The sequence below is a fragment of the Lissotriton vulgaris genome, unplaced genomic scaffold (assembly GCF_964263255.1).
Source record: "Lissotriton vulgaris unplaced genomic scaffold, aLisVul1.2 SCAFFOLD_676, whole genome shotgun sequence".
Classification (NCBI taxonomy): Eukaryota; Metazoa; Chordata; class Amphibia; order Caudata; family Salamandridae; genus Lissotriton; species Lissotriton vulgaris.
The window spans coordinates 781,887-796,572 of NW_028243372.1; the positions used below are offsets into that span (position 1 = coordinate 781,887).

Here is a 14,686-nt window from a genome sequence, read left to right on the forward strand (position 1 = left end):
TTAAAAAAGTTAATTGGTTCAGCAACAATCTCTTGTTAGAGCAATCAATTTAGACACTTGTGCAAAAATTACACCAGACAAGTATGAAGCTTCAACAATTTCAGAAATGGAAAAGACTTCATAAACAGCTCTCAGTATTCCGTGATGGTCGCCTAGACAAGAACCATCCACAAACAGAGTCAGATTGGCCATTTATAGGGCAACCTCTTTGATATCCGATCTTGGTTTGGGCCACAACTCTATTACATCGATACAGACATGGTCTGGAGCTTCATTGCCGTCTTCGTCATTGTTTGGATTCAAGGTATTACACCTTTTTATTGAAATATTCTTGGGTGAAAATAATGTTTGCTCATATTTTGTAAGATGCCTGTTTGTCAAATGCGGAGTTTATTGTGGCTGAATGAGGGACCAACGCAATGAGTGTATAGCCCATAACAACTCCTTCACTTTGTTCAATTGCTAGGAGACAGTTGCTACTGACTTCAAACAACCAGGAAGAGCTACAGCTACTGGATCTAAGGTATCAGTGAAGTAAGTGATAGGTCGCTTTACTATAGCTTGCTGTTGAACTAATACAAATAAAGCATACCCTTCTTTTTCATGACAAAAAAGGTAGAACTCCTCATCATAATCAGGCATTCCGAGAGCAGGTGTGCTACAAAGATTTTCTCTGAGCACCCTGAAGGCTTTCATGCATTCACCATCAAATTCCACTGGATTCTCTGTTATTGCAAGTAAGTCTTAATAAAAGACTTTCCAAGAACATTCTCACTTCCCTATGGCTAGTTGGAGGATTCATTTTAGGACTGTAGAAATGTGTTTTTTGGACACTTTCCTTGTCCCTCTCTCAATGTGATGGGCAAAATAAATCACTTCTTTTTTTCAGTACTGCAACTTTGTAGGTGAGACCTTATGACCATTGTCAGCACGATGGTTCAAGAGCACAATTGTATCCAACTTGCAATGCTCCTTTGTCTTCAATGCTAATAATAGGTCATCCATATATTGCACAAACAGGGTACCTGGAAACTTTCTAAATCCTTCTTTAAGATCGGACTAAAGATTGAGGGACTCTGTACACTCATGTGGGATTCACCACCAAATGAGGATGTTATTGAGGAACCGAAATGCAAAAAGATATTGGCTATCCTCATGAAGAGGAATAGAAAAGATTGCTTGGCATACGACAATAACTGTATGCCATTCTGCATTGGCAGGAATTTGGTACTATATTACAGCAGGATTTAGTACCACTGGCCAACATCAAACAACAATTTTTTTTTCTAAGGTCTTGGACGACCCGCCACTTTCCACTAATTCTTTATTAGTTGCAAGGACTTCCAAGCCCCTCTCATAAAATACCCTCTCTAACATCTTTTCTATGATTTGTTTAATTCTTTCTTCTGCTTGCTGTGAAAGTTTGTATTGTTGAGTTCTGGGGTAACCCACGCCTGGCGTGAAATGCATTTTAACTGGTGGTTCTGCACTTTTTATTAATCCTATTTTTTTTTCCTGCAAAATCAGTTTGTGGAATTCCGCTGTTACATAAAAAATCCACAAAGTTCCACCAACTGGCAGAAAATATGCAGCTTTCAAAGCAATTTACAGCTGGTGGTGCAAGCAGCGCTGAAAAATCTGGATGAACGGCACCATAGAGCGCGCAGCCATTCAAGTTGATTTTGATGCCACTTGAGTAGAAAATTTACTTGAGCAGCAGAAAATCTACTTGAGCGGCAACCCTCGGACCTCAATCACTCGCGTCGGAAAATCGTGCTAGGAGACACCAAATCTCCCTTGCACTCCTCAGCTTGCATTTTTTGGAGCCCTGTGGAAAAAAAATTCTGCAACGGCAGAACACCACATTAAAAAGTAATGCAGGATGAGCAAAATTCTGCCAATTGGAATGAAATATTCTGCCCACCCCTAGCGGCATACCAACGTTCTTCTTTCACTGTATGTCATAAGTCAAGAGTCAGGTCTTCTTTTGTATGTACTGGGAACAACTGAACTCTGGATTCTTGTGATTTTACTTTAAATACTGAATCTTCATCCTGGGTTTCAATTGCAAAATCAATTCGCACAATTTATCTTGCAAAGCAAGTCTTTATCAAGTAAATTAATAGGACTTGAATCACATAGTATGAATTGATGACCCTTTCTGCAGACGCTACTGTATCAAGTACATTTGCTGAAACCTTATTCCTACTCAGTTTATTGCTTAGTCACACAACTTGAACTTCCTTTTCCATAAAGGGTAGGTTTAGAAACCCCACGGAATGAGGCGTAAAGTTGGTAGCACTGGTATTGATTAGAAATGATATGGGGTGGCCTTTCACCTCACCATCTATGTATGGGACACTCCGGTCTACTCCCTGGGACTGCACCATGTATGCAATCCTCCTTCCCTTTCAAGCACCATCATTTCAAATTCATTGCATCTGGTGAAAACTAAGGAAAATAATTGCTCTGAATTAATGGATTCTGTTGGTACCCTGGGTTATATGAAACCAACAAAGAATAGCAGTGAGTCAAAAGGCCAACTGAATTATGTATCCAACAGAGAAACAACCAAAGTGTTGATAAACAAGGAAAAACAATCAGTGTGAGCGAGTTCCCATCAGTCCACCATCGAGACCGTCCTTCATCATCTGGGATCTCTTACTTGTTTGGAGAACTGGTAGACCACAACAGACCGGCAGATGTTGTTAACCAGATCTAGGGTATACCAGACACACTAACTCAGATGTGAACAGGGTGTGTCTTGTGGGGAACTGAATAGCAGTGCTAAAAGTGAAAGTGTTAAGTGAAAAAGAAAAGATGAGAAAAGCTCTAAAATTGGATAGTGATGGGGAAAAAAACTTTTAATATGCCCCCTTTCACTCCCAAATCAGTAAAAACAGTGCAAGTAGTAGTATAACAAATGACTACCGACAAGAATGTTCCTAACATGATCTCTGTACTCTATGCGTACAAAAAGTAAAAGAAGACGAAGCTCATGTGCTTTTCTTTTGTCCAGTTTATAAGAAACCTAGGGTAAGATGGATTAAACCATTGTGTAAACACTTGGGTGTAAGAACATTTAAAGAAGCTGAGCGCTGACTTAGATCCACTACTTCCCATATGGTAGTGTTTGGTGTAAGTAGGTATCTATTTAGTGTTTGTATGATTAGGAAGAAACTTGGTGTCAAAACATAAGGCTTGGTTCCCTCTTTTTATGTGCATACTATGCATTTTTATAGTTTTTTTCTATTCCTGATGTATGTTTTAAGTATACTGGCTTTTTTAATTATTTATATGATAGGAATCTGATTTTATTTCGGCAATTGTAATTGATTATAATTGTAATCCATAGATTGTGACTTTCCCCTTGTGAGCCTCCCCCAAGACATTTATTGTTCATGTCACTTTTCTGTGCTTCAAAAGTAATCATTGGATTTTAAAAAAAAATTGACATATTTCTCTGCAATGTGATGCTATTTTTATACTTTTATGGCTTGTAGTTGAAAAAAAAATTGGTTACAACTGAAATGCTGTGTTAATTCTGTGTTCTGGTAGATTAAATCTACTCAAATTGTATGTGGAGTTAACTAACAAAGGAAATAACGCTTCAAATAGGACCCACAGTATCTTTGTTGTGATTGCATTTTCTTTTCTATGGCAGCTTAATCCCATTTAATTAGTGCTGCAAGTTGTGTAGGTCTAATTTGCAGCTTTTTTTCGCACATTGTGTGTCTCAGGATCAAGGTTTCTAGTATTAAAGGAACCATTTAAAGGAAATGCATGTCCATGTTGTCAGAAGTGAACTTACGTCAGACTTTCAACCACACACAAGTATAAAACCAAACATCGGTCATAATTTCGAATACAGAACCTCCTCAAGAAATCCTCTCACCTTCCATAACAGATACATTACAGTCTTGAGGCTTCTTCAATGATGCACCCATTATTCTTGCTCAAAATAATTCCCAAAAATACACAAATAAACAAATTAGCACTCAACCAATCCCAGTGCTGCTATGGCAAAGGTCAATCAATCAAAGCACAGCCTGCAGTAACAACGAACCAATAACAGTGAGTCTTGTGATGACATCTCACCAAACCCAGCACAGCTCTCAGTGTCAGTCAGACAATTACAATGCGACTCCATCATGATTAGGAAACCAACACAAGGACTATTCCTTACTGCAAGTGACAAGATTGGACAGAGAGGGAATGGAGACGTTGCTCCAAGGGAAAGTGAACAACGAGGGAGTGCTCTGGTATGAGAAGGGTGAAAAAAATTCATATAATGTGGTAAAAGAATTAGTTAAATTAGTATTTACATTAGACTGATAGAACATTATCAGTCTTTTATTCTACCTGGCCACATTCTTAACATTTCAAACCAATTTACATTTGATTTTGAAATACACGATTATATTCTTGTGTGGCACGTTACAGTCGGGCACTTGTGGTCCAAGTTAGATGTATATGGGCGTCAGCGTTTCGACCCGTCTTGGGGCTCAAGGGGTAATTGTGGGCCTCGGCCTGCGGGTCTTCCTCAGGACGGTGTGGGGCGGCCTGAGTGCAGATGTGGTGTCTGTGTCACACACCTGCTGGGTAAATGGAAGGGGTCAGGGTTGTGCACATAATGTGTTACGATCGCGGAGGTACCGCGAACTACAAATCCCGGCATCCTCCGGGAAAAGACTACAGCTCCTGGCATTCCTTGCAGCGCATCACACTTCTGCGATGCTGTACAAAAAAGGAATGGCGGACGGAGCAAGTTGTCGGTGATTCCAGATCCGTAGCTTTGCTCGACCTCGGAGTTCTGTCCTGCTGGTGTGGTAAGAGTGTGTTCACTCCGACGCTGTGTGTTTCTTATCGGCGGCGGTTTGTTTCCTACCCACCTACGGCTGTGAAGGCATATTTGGAGACCTTGTTTTGTTCTGATGTTTTGCTTTTGGGAATTGCTTTGGATTTGTCCCGGTTGGTATTTTCGGCCAACGGCGGTGATTTCTGTTGTAACTATCGAACATTGGATAGTTACTCCTTTTGGGGTGCTCTTTTCTTTGTTGTACAAAAGACTATTCCTGGAACCCAGCTAAGAGGCATTAGTTGGGGATTCCACCTTTGGGATCTCCAGAGGAGCGTTGTGAGACATAACAAACACTGTGTGTGAAAGGGTATCACGGATCATATACGTACAGATGTGTAACTTGTTCTTTGGCTTTTCTATTAACAGGGGATCAGGAGGTGTGGATTACACTCTACCCCTGTGAGGTTTAGTGGGGTCTTATATAGGTAGGTGCTTAGTGCAGGAACTGATTTGTCATATCAAGCATTGTGTTATATGTTCCACTGGAGTATGTATCGCTTATATATATATTCTGTATCCCTATAGTTACAGCATATCCAACCCTACGTACCTCTTCACATCCACAAGGCTTTATCTTTTCTTTTACAGGTATGAACCCTCATAGTAACAGTTATAGAAGCTACCCATTTACTGTGTAGGGATTTAGTCTTATGCCTGTGTTTGTTTATGTCTTTCAGATCTCCCTCCCTGCTGTCCCCATCCTTTCCTTCCTTGATATTCCTTATTTTGCCCCTCACTTAATCATGTCAACACTCTGTGCTATAACGGCTATCCAGGTGTTGGCTAGATTCAGAGGTGGGCTTACCTTTCAACAAACCGATCCTGAGGACTATACATAACATAATGTCTTAGTCCACTCATTATTTGGCCAGTCACAACTTGGCTTACCCGATAATCTTAGCTGGGTTTGGGGATTCCTCCTGTTAAGTTGACGCAATAAGCGTCCTCATCTGTAATTAAAGGGGCTTATAAGGACTTGATGAAGTGCAAGACTATGTTTCTAAACAGACACAATCCCACTCATGTTGAACCACAAGTCCCTGACTGTAACGTGCCACACAAAAATATAATTGTGTATTTCAAAATCGAATGTAAATTGGTTTGGAATGTTAAGAATGTGGTCAGGAAGAATAAAAGACTGATCATTTTCTATTAGTCTAATGTAAAAACTAATTTAACCAATTCTTTTACCACATTATCTGAATTCTATTCACCCTTCTCCCACCAGAGCACTCCCTCGCTTTGCACGTTCCCATGGAGCAACCTCTCCTTTCCCTCTCTGTCCAATCTTGTCACTTGCAGTAAGGAATATACTGTTGCGTTAAATATGATGGAATAAAACATGTTGTAATTCCAAAATTCTTTGGTTATTGCACTTTGATAGACAGACTGTATCAATTACTGTGAGCCAACAGGGTATGGGATCAGTAAATAATTGATCAAATAGTTATTGTAGGTTGGGATTTCTTTCATCTACCAAATTAGGTATAGGACCATTGTTTTTTGTACCATATTAAACCTAGGACCATGACCACTGGGTCACTCCATTTTCATTATTGCTTCAGTGTGAATGTGGCACTCACGAAGCACACCACTACTTTACTGACAAGTCCAACCAGGATCTTATATTCGACAAATCTGATTACCTTAACCAACAAATAGCAAACAAAATATTTCTTCAACTCATTTCACAAATACGACAAATGCATCAAAATCACAATAATCTAATCATGTAGTGAACCAATAATCAACAGCACAGCCCAAAATCCTCAAATGCAGTCCAACAATTTGTGATTCCACATAAATCAACACTCCCAAGCTACAAATAACACAATGCATCAATAACATACCAAAATCACTCTCAATCACTCAGATTAATTCCATCCTATTGATTCTCATAGTCCTTTGCTCAGGAGCGATTCTAGAGCACAGGAACACTGCAAATAGTCCATCTGTCCAATCTTGTCACTTGCAGTAAGGAATATACTGTTGCGTTAAATATTATGGAATAAAACCTGTTGTAAATCAAAAATTCTTTGGTTGCTGCACTTTGATAGACTGCTTGTATCAATTACTGTGAGCCAACAGGGTATGGGCTCAGGAAATAATTCATCAAATAGTTATTGTAGGTTGTGATTTGTTTCATCTACATCTACCAAATTAGGTCTAGGACCATTGTTTTTCATACCACATTAACCATAGGACCATGACCACTGGGTCACTCCATTTTCATAATTGCTTCAGTGTGAATGTGGCACACACGAAGCACGCCACTACTTTACTGACAAGTTCAACCAGGATCTTATATTCAACAAATCTGATTACCTTAACCAACAAATAGCAAACAAAATATTTCTCCGACTCAGTTCATAAATACGACAAATGCATCAAAATCATATTAAACTAATCATGTAGTGAAACTAATCAACAGCACAGCCCAAAAGCCTCAAATGCAGTCCAACAATTTGTGATTCTACATAAATCAACACTCTCAAGCTACAAATAACACAATGCATCAATAACATATCAAAATCCCTCTCAATCACTCAGATTAATTCCATCCTATTGATACTCGCAGTCCTTTGCTCAGGAGCGATTTCAGAGCACAGGAACACTGCAAATAGTTCAAAGTATGAAGTCAAGGGAATACAGGGCCAGATTCACAGAACTAACTTACGACTAAATTTAAACGTACTACTTTTGGTATTCACAGAAGGCATTTAGTAGTCTTAAATTAGGATTTCGTCTTAAATTAGGATTTTGTCCTAAATTAGGATTTTGTCTTAAATTAGGATTTTGTCTTAAAATAGTATTTTGTCCTAAATTAGGATTTTGTCTTAAATTAGGATTTTGTCTTAAGTTAAATTGAAGATTAACTTAAGTTTGTCTTAAGTTTAATTTAAGACAAAATCCTAATTTAAGATAAAATCCTATTTTAGGACAAAATCATAACCTTAAGACAACATCCTATTTTAAGATAAAATCCTAATTTAAGACAAAATCCTAATTGAAAAGACTACTAAGGCCCACATGCATCAAAGCAAAAACCGGTCGCAAACTGGAAGATTCTCAGAATTTGCGACCGGTATTTTTGCATTTGGGATGCATCATCCCAAATGCAAAAATGGCAATTTAAGTAATCTCTAAATTTCCATTGCTTAAATTGCCATTGCATTTAAGGAATCGCAGATTGAGATTCCTTAAATGCAATGCATTAAAGTAAAAAAGCTAGCGGTTTCGCTAATAGGGGGAGCAAATTACCATGAAGTTGTACTTCATAGTAATTTGCAAAAACTTTGAAAAATGCACTAAAATCCAAGATGTACTCATATGCAGATTTCAGGGGTGCAACAGGGTGTCCTTTTGACACCCTGGCACCCTTGAAATTGCATTCTCAATTTGCGATTGTCTAATTTAGAATCGCAAATTGAGAATGTCTTCCCATTCATTCCTATGGGCCTTCGCAATTTGCGAGTCGCAATTAAGGAATATTTAGAAATCGCTTTTTTTTAAGTGATTTCTATATGCATAGCCTTTTGCTATCCCTTATTAGCAAATCCTTTTTTTTCGCTAATAAGGAATCGCAAATGGCATTGTTGATGCATGTGTCAATAAATGCCTTCTGTGAATACCAAAAGTAGTAAGTTTAGGATTTTGTCGTAAGTTAGTCTGTGAATCGGCCCCACAGACAATATCCAGAGCAGGCACAAAAATTATTTCAGTAGAGAACTCTTATTTTATTTTATAATCCTGCTTATACCAAGACCCAGATTTTCAAAGCCCTTGTGTTGCCATTGGATCACGCAAGGATAAGCAAGGGCTTCAGTGAGAATTACTAAGCCACACAATGGTATTAACTTCAATTCTATGGGATAATGTGTCCCTAGAAACAAGATTAAAATACAATTCTAAATACGACCAAAGGAAAGGACTGAATCAACAAGCATTGTTAAATGCAATAGTTTTCGCCTATGTGATTAATATTTTTTTTGTTGTTGTTGTAAGTTTTAGCTTGATGAGAAGTTGTGCAATATAAGTTACTGACACTCCATAAAAGGGTTATGACTTGTTTATTAAGAAAGCCAATATATTGTTTAGTAACTGTTGGTAATAAAATTTGGGGAGATAAGGTAAAAGGCGAAGGTTAAAGAAAAAAACATACAGCGGCCAAGCACATTTGAAATGCATGCAGCCATGGGGAGATTAGTTTAAGGGTGGAGGACAGACCTAACCAGCAGAGTGTTACTTCAATCTCTGGTAAGCTGCAGTGCGAAGCTCTACTACCAAGAAACTTGAAGATTGGATGATTCAACCAAGTCTTCTATGCTGAACACGCCACTGAAAACTGGATGATCTCAAACTCAAGTGCTTGCGGGGCTGTGCAAATAAAGGTTATTTTCATATTCATTTTTACCTAGAGCAAATTGAGGCATAAAGAAAAGTGAATGCAGCTCTGCCACTGTACTGCATTTGGAATGCTTATCCAACTAACCAAAGCTAAGTTCTCTAAATCCGGGAGTAAGGAAGGGAACAGTGACAGTCTCTAATAGTATTACTAGAGGGGAGAGCTTTGGTTATAGCTGTGTGACTTCTGTTTTAAATCTCATTCCTTTTTCTTGTGCAGACCTGAGATAGTCACAAGTGAGGTCCTAAAAGCTTATAGCAGTTAAGCTAGGCATTGTTGTTGCAAAGTGCTGCTGTTTATTTCACACTGATGAAGAGAAAATGATTGTGTGCAGATGCCATGAGTGCATCATGAAACTTTCCATACAGCCCAACTTTAGAAAAGAAGCAAACATGATAGATGTGATAAGGCATGTGAAATAAAAGGAGGTCCTAAGATATCTCCCTTCATGGTCCTCTCCCTTAACTCCAGTTAGTAGTCAACAGGGAACTGACACAATTCATCGCAGAACACGCCATCCTCGACCCATCCCAATCCAGATTTCAAGCCAACCAGAGCACCAAGACCGTCCTAGTCCTTGCCATGGATGACATCCGCACCCTCCTGGACCAGGGCCACTCCACGGCCTTAATCCTCCTCGACCTCTCTTCAGGCTTCAACACCGTTTCTCATTGCACACTAATCACCACACTACGCGAGGTTGACAAACAAGGATCTGCCCTAGACTGGATCAGCTCGTTTCTCACCCGAAGAAGCCAAAGAATGAGGCTACCACCCTTCCTCTCCGCCCCCTGACAACACCTGAAGGGTACCACAGGGGTCACCTCTTCAACATCTATATGGTCCCCCTCACAGACACCGTTCAACAACACGGACTCAACATCGTATCCTTCCCAACAATACCCAGATCATCCTCTCTCTCAGCAAAGACCCCACCACCGCAGAACTCAACTTCCAGAGAGGAATGCAAGAAGTAGCAGTTTGGGCGACCAACAGCTGCCTAAAACTCAACGCAAAGAAAACTGAAGTCCTTGTCCTCAGAACCACCCCTTCAGCATGGGACAACACCTGGTGGCGCACCGCCCTCGGAAGCCCACCTACCTCCTCAGACCACACCAAAAACCTCAGCATCATACTCGACTCTTCACTCATCATGAACCAACAGGTCAATACCGTCACCTCCAGCTATTTCAACACCCTATGCATCTTCCAAAAGACCTTTAAATGGATCCCCCCCGAAACGAGGAAAACAGTCAACCACAAGCTCCTCACCAGCAAACTCGACTATGGCAACAAACTCTACGCTGGCATCAACAAGTCCCTACTCCGCAAACTGCAAACAATACAGAACACCGCGGCTAGACTTGTCCTCGGCCTCCCGTGCATGAACACATCAGCCAACACCTGCATCGACTCCACTGGCTCCCCGAGGAGAAGAGAGTCACCTTCAAAATCTTCATTTACTCCTACAAGTGCCTGCACAACAACGGGCCCAGATACCTCAACAACAGAATAAACTTCCACATATCCAAAAGAAACCTGCGTTCATCCAACCTCGCACTGGCTGAAACCCCAAGGATCCTTAGAGCAAGATCAGACAGAAGATCATTCTCTCACATCGCAGCCAATACCTGGAACGAGCTACCGTCAGACATCAGACGCACCCCCTCCCTGAACACCTTCAGGAAGTCCCTCAAGACCTGGCTCTTTGGCTCAATGGAGCGACACACCCCCCCAGAGCCTTGAGACCCTCACGGGTGAGAAGCACGCTTACAATTCCCTGATTGATTAATTTACCATCCCTCTATACATGGGGTGTTTGAACAAGGTGTGGCGAAAACATTGCTCCACCCTGGATTAGGGCAATTTAAGATCTGCTCACGATCCAGGGTGGTCAGCTGCATGTGCTCATTGGGCACAGTTAATGGTCTGACTTTAGCAACTTTATATTGTTATTTGTTTTTTCATGGATGGATTGATGGGTGGTGAAAAATATTTATATTTTATGGCGTACTGCATAATAAACTAGCTTGAAATGTTGTTAATTTGATATGTGTATAAATCGGTATAGCATGAGCACCAAAAAATAGAAGCGTAGGCGCAGGACAGAGGATGTGGCGTAACAGGCAGAACTGCTGACCTTTGAGCCGGGGGTTTAAGTATCTGCATCGGCGCAACATTTTGTACAAGCACGCTAAAAAACATGCTGATGACAAGCACACTTCAAATACGTACAGGTTTGCAATACAAAATGATATTAATTGTCTATAGTGTGTATGGGTGTGTGTGATGGAGTGCAAGGAAAAAGAATGGAGTGTATGCTTGATGAGTGGCTGATTGATTTGGATCCTTAGCACTATTGCACTATTTAATTTACTTCCTCGGGCGGAAAACAGATGTATAACAATACCCATTCATGCTACGTGACTGGGCATGTAGTTTTAATTTGGAAAACAGAGGAGTGATGTCAGTTCCTGTGTCCTTCGTCCAGCGGCATCATGGGAATTATAATTTAGGACTATTTTCTTGTCTCAGGAGTAGGTTAGTAAGTGGGACAGGTGACGGAATGAGTGCATAAGAGGGCAAGTCAGTGAGTGAAAGAGTAAGCACAGTGGCGTAGCTAGGCACTTTGCCCCCGTGGCAGTCATTGCCTTTGCTGCCTCGCGAAGGCTGCACTGCAGAGCTGGGGGAGGGGTGGGCTGGCTCAAGAAGGCCCCAGGCGGGCTCGCCGGCCCGTCCACCCACAAGGCCGCAGCGGCTTGGGGAGCATCGACGGACGTGGAGCCCCGGCATGGATGATTGTTGTGTGTTAAGCGGGGTGCATGAGAGGGTGTGGGCCTCCGGCAGGGTGCAGTCGGCGCCGCCGGCCGGCTGGCATTTTGTGTTTGGTGGGGTACAGTTGGTTGATGACGGGGGCAGTTTGGAAGAAGGGGAACTGAGGGATGGAGAGGGCGGCTGGGGGTCCAGTAATGGTGTTGGTAGTTTTTTGCAGGTGTCACGGGGCCTGGGTGCAACAACGGCCCGGACACATTCTTGGGAGAGGACAGTGGCGGATCGGAGATGGGAAGAGCGGCTAGGGGACTCCTTGGCACCAGGTAATAGCTGGGGCGTGGTGCGCATGGTCTCCGTGGGGGTAGGGGGGAGGGAGGGTTGGGGGAATTTTAGTACGATCCTGCAATGGTTTTTTACGGAACGGACGGGTCACCAAGGAGTTGCGTACTACCTGGATAATTTTTTCTTGGTCGGGGCCCCTGACTGCAGGGACTGCCAGGTGGGCTGGACAGGTTTCAGGAGATCATGGAGGACCTTGGGGTGCCGTTGGTGCCAGTGAATACAGTTGGGCCAGGCACGGCGCTGTCAATTTTGTGTATTGAGCTGGGCTCGGTGTCGATGGAGGCACGTTTACCAGCAGAAAAGAAGCAGCAGATGTTGGGGCTGCTGGAGGTGATGGTGACCTTGGGGTGCCGTTGGCTCTGGAGAAGACAGTGGGGCCAGGCACGGCGCTGTCATTTTTGGGTATTGAGCTGGACTCGGTGTCGATGGAGGCACGTTTACCAGTGGAAAAGAAGCAGAAGATGTTGGGGCTGCTGGAGGTGATGGTGACCTTGGGGTGCCGTTGGCGCCGGAGAAGACAGTGGGGCCAGGCACGGCGCTGCCATTTTTAGGTATTGAGCTGGACTCGGTGTCGATGGAGGCACGTTACCAGCGGGAAAGAAGCAGCAGATGTTGGGGCTGCTGGAGGTGATGGCGGCAAAGCACAGGGTGACAGGGTTGGAGATTCAGGTGCTGTTGAGGCACCTTAATTTGGCATGAAGAGTGGTGCGCATTGGGCGGACGATCAGTACGAGGTTTGGGCCTAGTTTTAGCCGGTCGGAGGCCTCCACATCGCCACGTGCGGTTGTCGGCAGGCGTTCGTGAGGGGCTGAGAGGAAGTGCGCTTTTGGTTGCGTAAGTCTAAGACAGATCAACGGAGCATAGGTACGTGGGTGGATTGCGGAAGGCGGCGGAGGGGGCCGTGTGCCTGGTGCGATGGGGTAGGAGATGGGAGGGGTGTGTCGTCGAGCTGGGGCTGGTGTTTCAGCATGCAGAGGGGAGAGAGGCGACAGTTTCCCAGTTATTAGCGGTTTTGCGGAAGGCCTTGGGCACGATGGAGGTGGACAGGAGACATTATGGCACACACTCGTTCCATATTGGTGCGGAGGCGCACAGACTGGGATGTGGGCCGGGGCCATCATGCATTTGGGGAGGTGGTCCTCTAATGGTTACCAGCAGTATGGGCGCAGCGAAGGGAGGCTTTGAAACGCGGTGTGTTTTGTACGGTATGTATTGATACTTGTTTCTCGTTTCAGGTTCTGTAGCTGTTCCCCTTGCCCAGGACATGTTGATATGGATTGCAGACCATTCCTCTGTGAAGAGGGCCAAGTTACAAGCGCAGGATAGCTATTTTGGGGAGAATCTGGGGTTCAATCCTGCAATGTTTCAAATTTTCTTGTCGGGGCGGGGGCCATGAGGTGGAAGGAGCTGATATCTACAATGAACGGGCTGGTGTCGTGGGGCGGTGTCCTGACGTGTTGGTCCTCCACTTAGGGGAGAACGATATGGTGCAAGAAACTGGTTTGTTTTTGATGTGGGCCATGCGGAGGGATTTGGCGGTGTTACGGAGGTCATGGTCGGGGTGTACGGTGGTTTGGACCGAGATGGTTCCGCGGAGAGTATGGAGAGGTTTGGTGGAGCCGCAGGCGTTGGACAAAGCGCGCCGTAAGATTAATGTGGAGATGGTGCATTTTTGTAGACATTTGGCTTACTCGCGTATTTGGCATAGGGATATAAAGTGTGACGCGCCAGAGTAGTTCAGAGGCGATGGGGTTTACCTTTCCCGCATGGGGATGGACCTGTATTTGTTGGATCTCAGGGAAGTCTTGGCCAAGTTGTTGGGAGTGCGCCTGATTAGAGGTGTTGTGGAAGGCGGGAGTGTTCTGCTTCATTGGGGGAGGGGGGGTGGGGGGTCAGGAAAAGGGGGAGGCGGTGTAATCACCTCCCCTTCCACCTTTTCCTGGGTGGCGGAGTGGTTTTTGATGTTGGCCAAGTTTAGCTGGAGTTCGGTACTTTATCATTAGGTTTGGGGAGTTGGGGAACGGGAGCGGGGAAAGGTTAATCAGTTTGGAAGTTACATTAGAGAGTAGTTAGTTACAGTTGCAAGAAGGCAAATAGGACTGTAGGTCTTGGGAGGTTTGGAGTTATGATGTAGGTGATAAAATTGTGTATTATGTAATGTATTTGAAGTTATGGATTGAATATTGCAGGGTGGGGGATTTTTATCATGTGGGGATCGCAGGGGAGTGGGAAGGAAAGGTAAAGGGGGTCAGGTAACTCGATGTTTAGAGAGGTTTTAGTTTGTAAGGCAGTTTGCAAGTTTTAAT

The 14,686-nt window shown here is 43.2% G+C and overlaps 1 long non-coding RNA gene across 1 annotated transcript in view; it reads left to right on the forward strand.

Annotated features, from left to right (window-relative positions):
• The first annotated feature begins 464 nt into the window (after positions 1-464).
• LOC147668413 (uncharacterized) overlaps positions 465-14,686 on the forward strand; it is a 91,507-nt gene continuing 77,285 nt past the window's right edge. Inside the window, exon 1 of the long non-coding RNA XR_015304070.1 lies at positions 465-534. This is a non-coding gene — a long non-coding RNA (uncharacterized LOC147668413). The remainder of the gene's footprint in view (positions 535-14,686) is intronic.